The sequence below is a fragment of the Numenius arquata genome, chromosome Z (assembly GCF_964106895.1).
Source record: "Numenius arquata chromosome Z, bNumArq3.hap1.1, whole genome shotgun sequence".
NCBI lineage: Eukaryota > Metazoa > Chordata > Aves > Charadriiformes > Scolopacidae > Numenius > Numenius arquata.
The window spans coordinates 28776010-28794323 of record NC_133616.1 but is presented as its reverse complement, the minus strand read 5'-3'; positions in this window follow the sequence as shown (position 1 = coordinate 28794323).

Here is an 18314-nt window from a genome sequence, read left to right as displayed (position 1 = left end):
TTCCGTTGGCCTTCCTGGCCAGCATAGGAGCAGCAGCTGGCAGTAGGCTCGAGGAGTCATTTTGCTGTCTACCAGGACCCCCAGATCTTTCTCTTCAGAACTTGACTCCAGCAGGTCCACACCTAACCTGTATTGGTGCCTAACATTCTTCTTCCCCAGGTGCAGGACCCTACACTTTTCCCTGTTGAACCTCATGAGGTTCTTCCTTGCCCAGCTCTCCAGCCTGTCCAGGTCTCGCTGGATGGCAGCACGGCCCTCTGGGGTGTCAGCCACCCCTCCCAGTTTGGTATCATCAGTAAACTTGCTGAGGATACACTCTGTCCCCTCATCCAGGTCACTGATGAATATGTTGAACAGGATCAAGTATTGACCCCTGGGGGACACCACTGGTTACAGGCCTCCAGCTTGAACCTGCTCCATTAATCATTACCCTTTGGGTCCTGTCACACAGCTTTTTTTTTTTTAGTAGTGTTTCTATGATTAGTTTAAGAAGCCTTGAAAGTTGTAACATTTTGTTCTGCTTATCTGTTCTAAGCAATCTTCTGCTTTGCACCCTTCAAAACAAAATTTTCCCTTTAGGAAAAAAAAAAAAGCAAAGTTGAATTCTACTTTTTTTTAAATTAAATTTCCCTTAATGAATTTACACAGCATATGCTGTGGTGTCCAGAGCTAAGCGGGCATTTAGTCGCAATTACTGCACAGATGCACTATTTATAAGCTATATGCCTTCCCAATGGAAGCAGTTATGAGAGGAAAAATTGGTATGTAGTTGTTTAAATCCCACATGTACAGAATGAAAAGATATCTAAATGCAAATGTAAATGCTCTAAATCATTAGACACTTTTTTTTCCCCTATATATACAAAAGTGATTTTATATTCCTGTCTATCTCTGGATCAAATACTTCTTTTAAAATATTTCTTTTTACAGGAATAAGGTTTTCCCCTATCTGCCTCTATTCATGGAACATTTCTAAACATATATTGGATGCCTACAAGGATTGGTGAAATCCAAATTACAAAGAAAGTTAAACTCTAATAACCAAAGGGTCAAGGTATTTTGGTTGGATGTCAGGAGGACGATGCTATTTGACAAACACCTGTAAAACAATTGGAAGGGAAGATTTCCTACCACACATTTCTGACTTTCCCAAATGTGAACGTCTGTACAAATTTCTGTTCCCCAAGAAGAGCTCCAAAAACAACCCCAAAACTGAAAAAAACAAGTGTAGCATTGCTGATAGATCTAGAGCCAGAAAACCTCAAGCAACAAGTGCTTCTGGAGTTAATAAACAGTGAAGAAAGGAAGTAGGCACAAAACCATATCCTTTCCTGTGTTTGCAGCTCAGCTTTAAGAGAAATGAACAATCCCTTCTCAGCTATCAAAGAATGGTTGGGAGTGTTCCCAAAGGAACCGAAGTGTTCCTTCTTGAGTTAAGGCACAAAATCCTGTGCTCAAACCTAAACCTTTGGAGTGGCATTTTTCCTGGGAGGGGAAGGGATTTCCACCAAGAACAGCTTTACAAAAATTAAGCTGATAGTGCTGCCTCAGAGGTTGGAGATTTCTCAGCAGCCTGGAAGGATGCCATTTTCATTGTAATTTTATGCTGCTGGCTTTTGACATTGGGAGAATAATATTAAATACACAGGGCCTAAAAGATTTCAAAGAGGTTGGTTTATTTAACCATTGATTAAATTAAGAAGAACAAAATTCTTGTAATCTTGTGGCAGGTTAAAGAGAATAAAAACCAGTCCTCCGTGGCTGTGGAGAAAGGATTGCTCAGCTCAGGTTGTAGAGAAACCCAGTTGCCCCCAAGGCCTGCTGCAGCCTAGGACAAAGGCTTCAGCTGAGTGAAAGAAATCCATCCATAAAGAAATACATAAGCAATCGGAGAGAAAAAGATTAAAAGCCCAACACACTTTGGGGAACAAAGGGAATAGTAGCATGGAGATGGAATTAAGGGCAGGTTGAAGCATGGAATGCATCTCACCTTCTAGACTGCGTGGGGCACTCAGCACCAAACTGAAGCACTGCTGTGCTTTAATGGAAGCTGTCAGGCAAAAAGGAATCACAAAAGATTGAAAATAATAATAATAAAATAGGGGAGACTAATTTTTCTAATAAAAAGATTCTTAGGTTTGGTGGGGGGGGTGGTGTGGATTTTGGGTGTGGGTTTTTTTGGTTCTTTAATGCTGACTGCCTGGATTTTGTAGTTTCCATCAAGAACTGGGGAACTGTAAAAGCAGCAAACAAAAGGCACACCGAGCTTTCCCATCACTCCCTTGAAGGAGGCAGGCTAAGTGTTACTTTCAGTGCAGGATCCAGGCCGGCTGGGAGCTGTGGCACAGACCCACACGTCTCCTGTGGTAACGGGTGCCAAGAGAGACCACTGGTTCCATGGCCTATGCACAAAAGGGGTGCTGAGGACGCAAATTATTCAGCTTGGAAATACAGTCGTAGACAGGTATAATATAAGGAAACAGAGGGCACAGGCAGAATGTTGTGTTATTTCTGCTAGTTTTGGTTCACTGCTAATCGTCTCTATTACTGACTGATGGAGGATGCCCCCAAATGCACCCTCCAGTGGCTTCGCAGTTACTGTGGTCCTGCTCACAAGCCAGGCACCATCACCAGGGCACTGACCCTGCAGCACCAGCTGCCGTCCCGGTGCCCAGAGTGTTCTGCTGATGGAGGCAATCCTCCTAGAAAGGCCAGCTAAGCCTTCCTTCGCTGCTGATCATCCCCACATCCTGGTAAGGAAAAGCATTTAACACATGGCATCCATGGTTGCAAAGCTGGAGCCTGTTTAATCTTCTGTTTAACTTCAGCAGTTAGCTTTCAAACAATTCCCAGCTCTGCTCTCTGCCATGCTGCCCGAGATCCCTCCACCCAACCGCCGTGAGCCTACACGTCGGTCCGGTGGGACAGCCCAGTGTAGGAGGGAGAGGCCACCAAGGTGTCAGTGTGGCTCACAGCTCCGCTGGCATGGCTGCTGGAGAGCACTGCTGGGACCATGCAGAAGAGCCAGGACACGCCAGCACCGAAGGGGCTGCTCAACCCCACTGCTGCTTAACCCCCAACTGCCCACACCCAAGAAATTCTTTGGGGTTTCATGCTTTTTTTTGAACCCTCAGGAGCACTCTGCATCCGTAGAATACCAAAGTGCAGTCACGGCTTCCAGAGAAGAGAATTGTACTCCATGCACAAAAAACAGGGACTCTTCATATGTTCCAGGACGGTCTGAAACACTGAGAGGGTACCTGTGTCTGTACAACAAGTGTCAGATTCCAGATGAAGCCTCTGGCTGGCAAAAACAAAGCAATAGGTCAGCTTAGTTCATGGAGGAGTCTGCACTTACTGTCTGTGCCAGATTGTGCTGTCAGGAGGTACATTCAGAGGCGGAAGACTTCCACTGGTAGTTATGAGTTTGTTGAAACATAAATATAGCATTATTAGACCTGGCATGCCGTTCAGCTCATCCAGTTTCCTACGCGTGCAGCAGCCAGTATCAGATGTTTCAGAATTAAGAATCTCTGTGAGTTATGAGAGAGGACCTACACCCACCTCCAGGGCTATAAATCACAGGTTAATCAGGGAGGCATGCGTTTCAAGAACAGCTAAAAGTTTCCCCAGTCTCTGCCAAAGTAGCTTCATACTGATGTCTGCAAAACAGGAATGAAGAACTTGTTCTCTTCTTCAGCTTGATCACTGGTCAAGGTGAGACCCTTAGCATTCAGAGTTGTCACTAAATAACCAGCAGATGGGCCTAATTTGTTAAGTCAGTCAGCAGGTGAGAAAAACAGGAGAAGATAGCTTGACCACCCTTCTCAAAAAAATGCCCGATTACATCAAGTTTTTTCACTTGCACTTTTATAGTCAAGGCCCTCCATATCCTAATCACATCTTTATAAAAAAGGTACCATGTCTCTAAGTTAAAATCCCCTTGTGAATTTGAAACTAGGATGAAGGTTGAGAAACCCCATTCTAAGAGGACAATTGACTAATGAATTTGATGAAATCAAATCATCACTTGTACAAAGTAAATAAATCTGTGCATAAGAGCGGTCCTTGGTAGCTCAATTCTGGCACAGAGAACATTTTGATTTGAGAATCTGCAGTGTACAAAAATAGAAAGAAAACTCCAATGTCTCACATGTAAAATGCAGGGGTCTTTTAAAGTGTCCCTCAGGTCCCATTTACCCCCTGCTGTGGAGCCAAAATTCATGATGAGGAACTTCTCCAAGAAGCCACACATCAGGGAGATGAATACTGTGGTCATTAATTTCCTGATTCTGCAGTTCCCTGGGGTGTACATGCACAAATTTAGGATCAGGCCAACTGAATCTAACTTTGGCAGTTCATTTAACAAATTTCTTGCTCCAGCAAGAAATCGCCAAAGCTTTTTATCTCCTGCTTTCTTCCTATAGTTGTTGCTTTTGTCTTTTGCTTTTGTTTTTTACTATGAATCTCAATTTTGAAGTCGGGGTGCCGTGAAATGTTTTCTGCCTGCCCTGGCATGTGAGACAGGTATCCTGTGAACTTGTCCAAGCCAACTCTCCCTCTCATAAGCTGGCACGTGGACCTCCTCACCTTTCCCAACACACATCTGAATAGAGCTTTGGTGATAATTTTAGGTTTTAGCATGATTCCTCAATGTAGTTCTAGACTCCAGTTGCTTATACACGTACCCATTAAGGAATTCATTATATTAATTTCTCAGACAACTCATGACAGATGTCAAGTCCAAGTAAAGCTTTTTGCAGAAACTAAGCTTGGTAACACAACTGCATGATGCTGTTGATCCAACTTAAAATGCAGTGGCCTCTTCACCCAGCTCAGAGGTAAAATAAAGGTCTGGGAGCTCTGGAGAACCAAGCATTCTTTAAAATATTTCCGTGATAAAAGGTAGATAAAATCTAGAAGGCAAAGCTATGGCAACTCTTCCTCTGTCTTATTAGAGCTGGTCAAACCTTGGGGCATATGGTATTTTGGCACTGCTCCTTTAAAGATAAGGGGAAAGGCAAGTGCTACATTTCATCTAGTAAATGATTTCTGGAGTTGCATTCCTGTGCATTCATGCACAAATTAAGAACACTGTTGTGCCTCAAATATCCATAGGCCTAATGGTGAGACCCAAGACAGTGCATGGCAAAGAGCAACACGTACCCTCCAGCACTGAAAACTCAGATGGTGGAAACCCAGCCACACGCTGTATCATTTAATTTCACTTCGGACAGACAGTCAAGCGTGTGGTACTATTTCCATGCTGCCATTGATGTGAGCCCTGAACCAGGGCGCAAAAAAATGCTCTGCCGTCTTTTGTTTAACATCCCCCCTCCGCAGACGGTGCTCAGAAACGAGCCATGCTCGTGGTGTGCTGCGCTGAGAAAAGAGCAACAGTGCGTACACCTACCAAAACCACTGCTTCCCTAAAAAACAAGTCAGAACAGTAGATGCACAGAGAGAAAAAGCTGGGCTTTTACAGGCTTGCCAGCGGAGAGGATTAATCTGACTCTCAGCTGCCATGCCCACTGTGTGGGGTCACTCACAGCAGCCCAATGCGTCACCCCTGCTTTTCACAACAGTTTGCAGCATATTCACGGCAGAAAAGGTCCAGTGCTTTTAAAATTGGGTTTTACTTAATTCCTTAGGCTGCTACTCAGCTTGGCAAGGGCAGCTGCTTCGCAGTGATCAGCACTTCAAAGTGTCCTTCCCAGGCAGAAGTCCACCCCAGGCCCCCGAAGGGAGACACTCCCAGCAGCGCAGCTCTGACCCCTCTCAGCCCCTCTCTGTGTGAGACCCCACAAAAACAGGGAGGAATTGGGGTGGGGGGGCGGGGGGGGTTCGGGAGAGGGTCATAGTGCTCTGGTCAGGCTTAGGCAGGTGCTGTGAAGATTGCTTCCTACAAGCCAAAGCTTCTTTATGGTAAAAATATGTTTGTTTTTTTTCAGGTGAATGATATTTCTAGAATGGACAAAGTAAGGCACAGGAAAGCACTGACATTTCCTGTGGAAAGAATGTTTCAACCTTTTGTTTTGTTTTGGCAAAACCAGAATTATTCTGTTTATAAAATTTCAATAGGATTGTTTTGTTTACAGGGAAGGGCCGTTTCCACTACCCCAACAAATTCAGGTGAAGTTTGCTGTGGCTTCAGAGGCTGCCCTGGAGCTGTGAACCTCGTGGGACTGGCAGCTTTTCAGATTTTGGGGGTGCAAGAAGTGGGTTAGCCTCAGCCTTTACCACCCACTGTCCTGCTGAGGAGCTGCTTGCTGCGGAGCCATAGATGCCCACCCCAATTAGGGGAAGATCTAAGGCAACATCTAAGATAAGTGTGGGCTCTTGTGCTCCTGTATGGCTGCAGTGAAGAAAAGAATTGCTGCCAAATACAGGAGCAGAGGGGATGACTGATCCTACTCCTTTTCACGCTTCAAAGCAGGGTATGAGCCACAGCTGGGAGTATGGTTGGTGCAACCTGCCTCTAAGTTTAGCCCCCAGACCACCTGCTCTCAGGTGCACCTCCAGCCTCTGAGGCTGCTGACGTGACCTACATGCTCTGGCAGCCCCAAGGCTCCTCAGTAACCTTTGCGGGATGTTCAACACAAAACAGGTTTCAGGCATGGTGAGTGTTAAAAGCCAGATGGATGGGGCCTCAGAGCCCACAGGAATTCATTCTGCCTGAGCCTCTGCTCAATGCACCGAAAATGACACTGGGCGGGATGATTTCTCTTAAGTCCTTCTTGTTTTTAACGTATACGTGCTACGTGTGCATAGGCTTTATCTGTGCTGTGTGCAACGTAAAATCTCACAGAAAACTATGCCAAAGCATACATCATATTTGTCTGGACCAGATCCAGATCATGGAAAAATACAATGTGTTCTCTCTCTTCAAGTACTACCTTTACTTATTTCTGGACTTGCCACTTAAATTACCTACTTACAGACATGGGGCATCTGGCTTTTTGAAGGAAATATGTGGGTATGGGATTTTTTGGGGGGATGGGGGTTAATGGTCTGTCCAGCCTTCCTACCTGCCAGAGCAGATCTCAAATGAAAAACACCCCAGGGAGCTGGAAAAGCCCTGCAAAAGCATCTATTCCTTGCTCTTTGTTTCCCCCTGGTGTTTGGGCAAAACAAGGCAAACTCAGGCACTTCCACAGCCCTGGGTGGACAGTGGGGGCTGCGCAGGCATCTCCAAGGGTGGTATGCCCCAGCCAGCTGGGGAGCTGCACCCTGCTCCTCACCCCTCCCATCTGTGGAGGGGCAGGAACACACTGACATCCTCATCCCCCTTTCTCCTTGAGGCTTTGCCTGAGTTGGTTTAGGCTGAAGCCAGTTTCTCTCTTTGGTGCTTTACAAGCAGTCTATGGAGAAGGTCTATGTCCCCTTTCCCGACCTCCCCCGTCAGCATGTGCCCAGGAGGCCTGCCTGGGTGGATGGGGCAGAGCGGCATCTGCTTACTAGCCCTTCTCACTTTCTGCTCTTTTGTATCCCCCCTCTGCCCCATCTGGCAGATCCCCCGGCTCCCAGTTAGTGCACTTTGCAAGCTCTTTGCAGTTCCATACAAGCCCCAAGGGCTGAAGGGTGAACCAAGACCTGGTGGTTTTAATTGCACCATCAGAGAAAAAACCCCATCTACTCCATGTCCACACTGAAAGTCTTTTGCTGTCACTCTTATGCAGGTAATGCAACAATTGACTTATTTATTTCATTTCACTGTTTAAATTGTCAAGAGCTGGCAACTCCTGAAAGAAAGGATTAAGTGGGAGAAGTGGAAAGAGCCCTATCTGCTTGCTCTGTTCATTGCCGTAGTCTGGAGTGCTTTCATTCTGTGTTTGTACAGTTTCTGGTACAACATGGTCCTGACCCAACTATTCGGATGAATAAGCTGATGCTAAGGAGTTGTTTGCTGGCCTGAGTATACTTTCTTTTTGGTTGTTAATGTAAATAATGGTAAGTGGTGCTCACTCTTGTCTCAATTATTTCTTTCATCAGTCCCCCATTTTTTCTAGGGTTGGTAACTCAGACATAAAAATTTGCCTCTGGATGGAAACTTAGCACAGTCAGGATTAATAATTATTAGCAGCTTAAAGAGTTGCAGGGTTTGGTCACAGATTTGGACTGCAAATATTTCTAAAAATATGTGCTCTTGAATGAAAATATATAAAAGCTTTTTTTTTTTTTTTAGTAAAAGCTTAGTGGTTTGGGAGATGGTTTGTATCGATGTCACAGCAGCTTTACTTACACAAATACTTGATGTGATTTCATCTCTAAAATGTTTTAATGGCTTCAGAGATTTCAGAAGAAATACTGGAAACGATTTAGACAGAAATATCACTGAGTCTGTTGGCTTTTTATAGAACAAGAAAACCCTACCATTTGTTGTCTAACATTACTTGAGTGTGGTCCACTGGGAAAAACAGAGAGAGAGAGATTTACAAATTTCCTTAATATTCTCTTTGGTCTATTCTGGAATCAATATTCACTGAGACAGTCTTTGCTGGTCTCCATTCATGAGCTTCAGGTATCATGTCTGCAAAAAATCTCCACATATGGAAATATTTCAGGAGAATTGCACAGGCAAAGGCAGAAGAAAAGCAGGTGAATGACACAGAAAGAAGGAAATAAGATGGGAAGATCAGGAGGTGCCAGTGTTTGACAGAACACTAGAGGGAAAACTAGAAAAAGCAAGGAGAGATGTGCCACAGTTCTGTCCTTTTGTGCTGTGAAGTAACTGACAATAATCACATCCATGGTCCCACTGGAGACTGGTGTTGTCACACCCCTGACTTTGCTGAGTCTTCTTCTTCTTGCTTACTCCTGGCCTGTGGTTTCACTTGATGACCTCTCTGCTTGGGAGGAATTGTCCAACACCGAGCTGTGAAACCCTCCCTGGCACCACCACAAAGCCTCTGAAACATTCGCTCCTGGTGATCTGGGGGCCCCGGGGCAATGAGGGTAGCACCTGAGATAAGAGTGGGAGGAGTGAAAGAAATCATGCATCAATCTGTTCCGAATATTCAAACTGTTAAGCAGAAACTCAAGCTTCACAAAACTGTGACTACTGCATCCTTTCACAGCTGAAAAGGCTTTAGAGACAGCCTGTTCTGGCCAGTAAAGATCCAGGCACAAGTTTAAAGACATTGCTTCTAAACTGAGATTCACAAAGCAAGGCAGAGGGAGCTGATGCACATTTTGCTCTCCTTTGAAAGCCTTAGCCCAGGACCCCGTCCAGCCCCACACAGCAGAATAGCTGGCAGCAGGTGGGCACATTCTGCCGACGCTCTGACACCGAAAAAAGCATTTAACGTGACAGCCCCCAGTGGCGAATCCCAGTCCCTTGGCGCCAGGCAGCACCAGCCCTGACCAGGTACCAGATCTGACCCAAACCCTTCTGAGGCCAATGCTCTTTTCGTGGGCTTCGAATCAGCCCCTCCAGCCTCCAGCACAGTGACGACTTCCCCCAGGTTAGCCCCAGACAGGTTTTTCCCAAGAATGCTGTATTTTCAGCCGCAGCCCCGACGGTAGCCCCGCTCTCCCTGGGCGGGAGCTCCCGCATCCCGGTGACCCGCCAACCCAGGCTGTTAGACGGAGGTGAGAAAACTCCTTCCCCCGCCCTCCAACGCACCTCCGGACCTCCGTGTGTGGCAGACGCGCCACGGACGCCCACGCCACGCCGTGCGCCCCCCTAAACCGGCCCAAAACCAATTCGCCGCCCCCCCCCGCCCGATCCCAGCGGCGGGGCAGAAGGGCTGCATCGAGGGATGGATGCACTGAGGTGCAGAGGGACGGCGCTGTTGGAGGGGTTGGGGGTTGCACTGCCGGAGGGGGGCACGGTCGGGGGGGTGTAGAGTTAGCACTGTCGGGGGAACGGAGAACTTGCTGTCGGGGGTGGGGTGGGGGGCAGTGCTGGGGTGTGGAGGGATGGCCCTGGGCGGAGGGATGGCCCTGCTGGGAGGAAGGGGGAGGAAGGGGAGGCGAGGGTGCCGGCGGGGGGCTGGAAGCGCGCCCGGCTGATTTTGGGCAGCGCGCAGCCGCAGTGCGGGCCGCCGGCGGGTACAAAGCGGCTGCGAGAGGAGTTTGCGGGTTGCCGGCGGTGCGGGCTGGCGGGGGAGGAGGGGGCTGGAGTTTTGCAGGGCTCCCAAGCGCCCCGCCACCACCTTTCCACACACCACCCCACTCTCCTCCTCCCCCGCCGGCGGCTGGGGCGCGGAGCCCGGAGGTGAGCGGCGGGCGGGGGATGGGGCGGGCCGGGGATGGATGGGGATGGGACGGCGCGGAACGGGGATGGGGCGGTCGAGGGGCAGCCCCACTCCGGGAGGAGTCTCTGGATCCGTCCGGCGTGGGGAGGGGGCGGTCTGCCACGGCGCTGCCCTGCTGGCAGGGAGGCGGCGGTCCCGGAGGACTGGCGTGGGAGCGTGTGGCGGAGAGTTGTTGGTACCGGTACCCGCTCCCCGGTTTGACTGAAAATGCGTGGGTTTGCCTGGGGATGGGGCGGGAGGGCACGGACGGGCGTATTCTGCGTCCTGTCTCTGTTTCGGAGCAGCCAAGGGGCATCCCACCCCTACCCTTCACATGGTGCTCCTCTGACCGGTGAGGTCTCCGGAGCCCACCGGCAGGTTTCAGAAGATCCCTCCGACTTTGAGCGCTGGCTGCCTCCTTCGTGCTCGTCCAGGGATGGAAGTGCGGGATGGGGAGCATCGGTACAGGGGAGGGGAGGAACACCCGGTACCGGCATGTGGGGAATGGGTCCCATCCACAGCGGGAGTTGTGTTCATCGGTGCTTTGTTTAAATGGATTACCTTGGATATAGTCTAACTTGTGAGCTGGCACTTTAAAAAGACAGTAGGGAATGTTCTTTTTTTTTTCGGGTTTTTTTTGGGGGGGGGAGGGGGCGGAGCTGGGGACAAGTCTTAGGCTTTGCTTAGCTTATGAATATGCCTGAACTTTGGCTGCTCTTCATGGATCTCAAAAAGCTCTTAAAGTCATCCTGAAGTGTTTGAAAACTGTCTTATTCTCTAAAACAAAGAACATTGTGAAGCTCTATAGCTTGTTACACAGTTATGTGTAAAAACTGATCCAGGCATAATTACAAGCCTCAGTAATGACAGTGACCTTCTTGTCACTTCTTTGGCCCTGGGTTTCACATAAGACCAAGCTAAATTTAACTTTCTTGTACTGATGTTAAGGTCAGGCATCGTGTGCTTTTTGTTAAATCAAAGCTCTCGAACATTTTAATTAACAGCAGAGCCCATCTGGCAGTTCTCTTGCTTAGCTGACAGCCTTGCATCTTGGCTATCCAAGAAAGGTGACCATGACAATTTGCTGATTGAAAGTATCAGATATATCTTATTTCACCCCTTCTGCCAGGGTGACTGGATCAGATTAAAGGTTGTGTGGGTGCATGTTGTGAAGAAAGTAAAATATGAGATAAGTGAGAGGAGGCTGATTGGCTTAATGTGAATTTTAGAAAGGCTGAACTAATTTACAGAGTCCCCAAGGTGTGCAAAGAAAGCCATGACATCTTCATTCAGGTGGGTTTTCAAGCCCTTGAGAGTGCTGCTTGGGTCTTCAGGTCAGGAGTCAGTTTTCCAAAGGGAGCAGGTGCCAGCAGGGCACAGTGGGGCTGGTTCGCAGCAGTGGGGCTGCCCCCACTCTGTGTAGCAAGCAGCGTCTTCGGAGTCTTGTCTCTCTTCTTGATGGGAGCACCTGCCTCATATTAGTGACTAGGTAAAATGGGATCTTACCACAAAACGCAACAGAAGACGATATGTCCTGTGGCAGGGAAGCCCAGGTCTTCCTTCCATCCATTTTGAGCAAGAGAGGTTGCAGCTCTGGAGTACAAGGCATGGAGGAGCTTGGGTGTGGGATTTTGTTGCACAAGCATCCCACACAGTGCCGAGTGTGGGTCACACCAATGCTGGGGACAGCAGCCCCCAGCAGTAGTACAGCTCTTGCTGCCAGAGAGCAGCTTGGGCAGAAGTGTAGGTGGATACAGGCTCCTGTACACCTCAAAACCTGTGACTTAGCTGACCATGTAGTTGGTGGGATTTGATGTTATGCTGAACTCTTTTGTCAGATGTCACAGTGAGGTTTTTCCCTTTTTGTTGCCAGAGCTCTAATTAGATTCAGGAAATTCATCAGCTGAGGTGGATGGTTCTCTAGTAGCAAACATGATACTGCTGTTAAATAAATTACTGATGACTACTCTGTGTAATTTCATGGCAAGTTCTGCAGCACTCCAACCTATATGGGAGTCCCTAGTGTCTTAGTTTTTAAATTTTTACACACCTGCTTTCTTTTGAGATTAGGCTTTACTTTAAAATTACACTGGAGAAACTGAGAGTAAAACTGGGTCCATAGATTCAAAACTGAATGTGGATTGTTTTTGGGTGGCAGATCAGTGGGTTTCTAAAAATCCCACCTCCTTGGGAGAACTGGCAATGGGTATACTTCTCATACCACAAATGACTGTTAAATGAGATGAGTCTGTTTGGTCGCTTCTTCCCCCCTGCAGTATCTTGCCTTTTCCCACTCTGGCAGTTTTCTCAGGCCTGTGAGCCTCTGGTACAGCTTGTGGTCTCAGCTTCTGCAGTGCCCTGTATGTCTAAATAATAGATGCTGAAAGTGAAATGAAAACACCTAAATGAAGAGTCTCTTTTGCAAATGATGCACAGCTGCTGTTGAGCTGTCAGAAATGGGCAGCTGATCATGCTTTTAGTTACTAAAGCATTAGTTGTTAATTGAGGACAGTTGCAAATTTTCTTGTGGTGTCAGCACCTATTGTAGTGGTAGGTCACAGAGAAGGAGCGTTTTTTCCTAGTCATTTAGCTGATGGAATTAACTAATGGGTCATAGGAGAAGTTTCAGGCGTCACTGCACGGACTGTCCCATCCATCTGAATTTCCCTGTGCACTTTAGAAATGGAAGAGGCACAGAACATCCGAAGTGGCTCAAAATCTTGTGTGCAGATACATGCATGGGTATGAATTTTGTCTAAACTTTTGTGAGTTGTGGCAAGTGTAAAGCTAATAATGAGGTTATCATGGCATAATGATGAAAAGTTCATGTGGAATTGCAATACAAAGTAGTGATGAACAACTTGAAAAAAGTTTAGATTCCACCTAACTTCTTAAAGATGCAGTAAATGTAGTTTACAGATGGCTTGAAATGCCAGCTGTAACTTTTTTTTGTAGGATTTACTTGAAAAGTTTTTTGTTTGAGCTATATAAAAATATATAAATGTCACCATAACTTTTTATAAATCTTATGTAAGCACTGAAATAAGTTTGTCTTGACTAGAGATTCAGATTTATGATCAAACTTATAATGTGGCTGGTTCTAGTGGAAAATTATTCATTTTAAGTATCTTAATGGTATCTGTGTTGTTGAATAATTGGTGGTGCTGTCAAAAGGCATTTACAGATCTCATGGAGAAATCGGGGAAACCACTTAGGCTTGTCAATTCTGACACTCCACAGTTACCTTTTACTGCCATTATAGATGCTACATATTGAGGGGACATAACATGCAAATTATATGGATGTTCTCAGCTTGCAAAAGACTGGGACCTGAAGGGAAGTAATAATGCATCTCAAGAATGAACAACCAGTGTAAATTGATAAATTTTTTTTGCAGTTTATATATTTAATGCAGATTATTTCTAGCAGTGTCGTACTGTGAATTATGCTCATTCTCTAACTCTGAATGGTGCCCATGTATTTTACTTTAGGAAACTGTGTCTGCAATCATGACAGCAGTGTTGAGACTTGTAGTTAAATCTGAATACTGGTTTAGGCTATGTTTATATTTTTACTTTGCCAAAGGTTCCCTGGCAAACTCTGCAAAATAGCAGAAAGATGTACATGGCGATAGTCACTTCTTCAGCATTAAAGATGTATTCATCTGCGATGAGGAAAAGAGGAAATTACTTTTAAGGTGCTGTCGTGAATACTGAAAATGCTTTCTGAGCTTTGCTGGCAATGAAAAGACTTCTGTCATACAAGATAGATGTCAGGAGCGTCTGATCTCACATCCCGGCTGTCACAGGCCCTGGGCTCTTACCCCTGTATTAAGGCCAATGACTAGTTTCACTAAAGCACAACTTAAAAGGCAGCATCTGTTAGACTTAAAACGCTCCCACAGGCTTCCCTTGGCAGTTAATGCCAATTTTTTATGTCTTTCTGTGCTCAAAAATGTGTTTCTGATTTTTAATTAGAGTTGCACTAGGGAAGGACAGCTGACAATTAAACCTGAGTCATGAATGCGTGTTTTGAATGTCCCTTTAATTCTTTAGAGATGTGAGTAGACTGAAGATGGAGGAGCCCGACAAGAACAGTTGGAACTTAATTGTGGGTAAGCAAATCTGTCAAAGTGAGTCTGGCCTTTTTATAAGCCAAACTGCTGTTCACATACTTGTTTGGTGTACAGGCTCCCTCTTGCACGCAGGAGCCAAAACTAAACCCGGAGAGATACCTGCCCTAGTGGGTTGGAAGCCGTTAACCGCATTTCCCTGAAACGAGACGTCTCCAGAAAATGTTCTGGTGAAGATGATGGTGTTGGGATGGTGGTGGGCGGTGGGGGTGTCCCAGCCTGTTTCTGGGCTCAGGGGTGGTGCCTCCATGCTGTTCCTTGCACAGAAGGAGGTGGGCTGTTGCTGCATGGCACGCAGAGCTCAGGAGGAAGAAATAGCAGTGAGAGAAGAGTCTCTTCCATGCAAAATGTGGACTGTTTCTCCATCTTCTCTGCAGTTGTGTATGCCATGAGCTATAGCCATCTCTGACTTCATTGGTGGTGGCTGATGTCCAGGAGGGCAGTGGTGACACCTCGTTGGGTCTCTTGGGCATATGTTTGTAGCACCACACTTGCCAGGATGGATCACTGGTCTGCTCTGGCTTTGTGATCTCTTAAACCTGCTTCATCGTGTGCCAGTGCTCTGAAGCAGAGGATGCCCATCCTGGCTGTAGGTGCCCTGAGCTGTTGGTGGGGGACACTGAGGAAATACAAAAGGGTTTCACTGCAGCTGCTCTTGCAGGGCTGAAGTGCTGGCCAACAGTAATCTGTTGAGTTCTTCACTGTACAGACATACCCATGCCTTGTCTCAAGACCTGGGGTTTTCTTACTGGTCTTCATCTTCTCTGTCCAAAGGGTTACATGAAGCAGTACTGCCCTGGCAGGCGTCGATTATGCTGGTGCTATGTTTTCCAAGGAGGCGAAAACAGTCAAAATGTTGGTTACTGAACGAGGCGCCAGCCCTGATAAGGCTGCTTTGTGCTGAGAGGTTTTGTACCAGGGGCTTTGAGGAATGTGCAATATCCATACACTGAAGACTAGCGAGGGCTAATCTGTTCCTTACCTTATGTCTGGTATGGGTCTGTAATCAGTGGACGTGGATTTTTAAGCCCTAAGTCCCTGGACTTATTTTTTTTTTTTTTTTCCTGAAGACTTTAATTAGCATTCTGAAATGTAGCTCCAGTTAGGGCTGTTATCCACACAAGTGTTCAATCCTTCTTTTGGTCCCACCGAGCTGGTAGCCTTCATGGCTGCTGTGCGGTAATAATGACTTCTGTAGTGTATGTGTGCATACATTTCAGCCTCCTGGTTACATAGCTTGATCATCCCTTGTTCTTGAGATAACACTGATCTAGCTTTTATGCGCCTTTTGTTATTTCATGTAATTCCTCATCCCCTTCCACACAATGTTTGCTTAGTTTGTTAAAAACTGAGCTGGTTTTGGAAGCTTTTTTCATTATTTCTATATACTTGTGATCCGTTCCTGATTCTGCAGCGTCGTTACTAAAGGGGAGGATGCTGCCCAGATTGACCCTGATGATTTGGTGCCATGAATTCCTAAAGTGGTGTCAGAACTGTTTGTTTTATTTGGTATCCGTAGGAAGCTCCGCAGCTCCTGGCTCTTTCCCGTTGACTGCAGCTGCCCATGCCACAGGGGCCTTTCAGGGGCTGCAGGTAGACAGTAAATCTGTGTCTCGCTGAAAGCAGCCATCTCGCCTCTTGCACTTCTGCCACCAGCTTCTTTGTGATGCTGCTAACATTCATGTGGCTGTGGGACAAACCAGTCTGGAGCACTGATCTGGCTGGAAACAAACCTGCTAAAGTACCCCCTCCCCCGGCTATTCTCTGTGTGCACAGCATCCCACGCGCTGTGCCAGCGTAGCAAGAGAGGGTGGGAAGCCTCTCGGCGGCAGTATGAGGTTGTGTCAGAAATTAACACGTATGAAATCATGGTACTATGATTCCCTCTTGAGCCTGTGAACTGTTGGAAACCAATGTGACTTGTTCTAAAATTTGGTCCATTAGGACCAATTTGGCAGATGACAATCAGAAGTGTCCTGCTCTGTGGGTGGGATTGGGAAAGCTCCTTGCCTTGCATTTCATATACACTGGCCTGCAATTTATTCATCTCAAAGATGGCAATTTAGTTTAAAACAATCCCATGAGTTATTTTGGCTCTTTTCCCCCCCTTTTTTTTTTCAACTGCAAATGTTTTCCCGATTTAAGGGCTGGGAGTCTCCCCTGGAGTGAGACCATGTCAGAGGTTGAATGTGTTTGTTTAGGTGCATAAACACGGCTGTGCATGGTGGGGCTTCCGTCACAGTGTTTTCATTCAATTCACGAGCTGTTAAATGAGAAAAGGATGGGGCTTATTCCTGAGCTGTTTTGGAACAGCTGTGTCAAAAAAAACCCCAAGGACCACAGACAATAGTGAACTCTCTGCAAATGTTGCTCTTTTCATTCCTGTCTCAGCATATGGTGATGCAGAGGATCTCTTAAGAGTTGCTCCAAACTAATCTGTTTTGGACAGAGGATGAAAGTTACAAGAGTGTTTTATGTGGCTCTTCGGTATTTCTCCAGAGAGAATTTGCCAAGGAGTGCAGCGATTGGGGGTGTGTGTGTGTGAATCTTTGCATACAGACTAGCAAGCCTTTGTCTCTATTTTTGGCTTTTGAGTATTTTAAAATTAGAGTATAAAAAGTAACAAAGGACAGGCAAGAAGTTGATTGTGAGACAAAAGTATGGGGACATGACCCATGCATAATTATTAAATGAAACAATTTTGCAGAGTTTGTCTCTGAGTTCCAGACTTGTGACAGAAGAGAAATGGGAACAAAAGAGTTGATAGGTTGTCTCAGTTTCACAGCTTGGCAAAGGCAATTCAAGCCTTTGGGTTTTTTTCTCATCAGTGCTTTGTTATTAACCCAGCTGCTAGTAGACAGGTTGTACTGTTTCGACTCCTTCAGTATCCTTGCGATATTAGTTGATTGATATATTAAGACATAATGCACTTCCCACTGCAGCTTTTGGAGGGCTGCACTCCAGCAGAGCCTTGCTTTTATTTTTTTTTTTTCCCCTGAGTGGATGTACGTCAATAGACACAGCAAAATATCTGCTGAGAGAAGATGTTTAGCTTAGCTGAATCTTTCTTCAGAGGAGAAACTGATGCTGGGGTCAATCCTACTGTGATTTGATTGTTGGTGGGTTTTTTTTGTTGTTGTTGAGCAGAGAGCCTTAATGGATAATGATTTGTCTGTTGGAATCTGTCTTTTCACTCCAATTACCCACAGACAGACCAAGATATATCTGCAATTCTGCAGTAGATAACTTCAGCATGCATTGTTTACATTTCAGATACCAAACCAAGGTGAAAATCAGGCTTTACATTCATTGTGACCTGTCATGTAGCTGAGTGTGAGTGCACATCCCTTCAGGCTCCCTTAGCATGAGTTAACTTTGTAATTGGGTTTCTGGGGCAAACAGGGACAGGAAGCAGAAGTAATTTGGCAGGCTAGGCTTAGCTTTTTTATTCCATGCGGTGTAAGTGCACAGGAGAGCAGAAGTAAAAGATGGGCGCAGAGTGGCTAGAGAAATCCTAGCGAAGTGGAGGACAGTTGTCAAAACTGCATGTGGATGTTATGGAATATCATGCAGCCATACCAAGGTGGGACTTTACAGCTATATCAAAGTAGTATTTCTATAGCCCCTGTCCTTTTCAGAGCCCTTCTCTTGCTCTCTTAAACCTGCTCTGTGTTCTCCAGCTTTCTGTCCATCTAGCAGTAACACCTTGTCTTGTAGAGGCTGGCAACTAAAAATGGGCTTGTTGAGTGAAGAACAGTTGCCAGTTTTGAAACCACTAACATGAAGGTGTTGATAAAAATGTGAGTTTTAACATTGCACTAAACTCTGTTCATAATCTCCAGTTTTCCTCGAACAAAAAAGCAGAAAGTCATAATTTTTACCATGATTTCTCACAGTCTTAGCCCTTGCATAGTTTCGCTGAAAAAACAGGTTTGATATTTAAG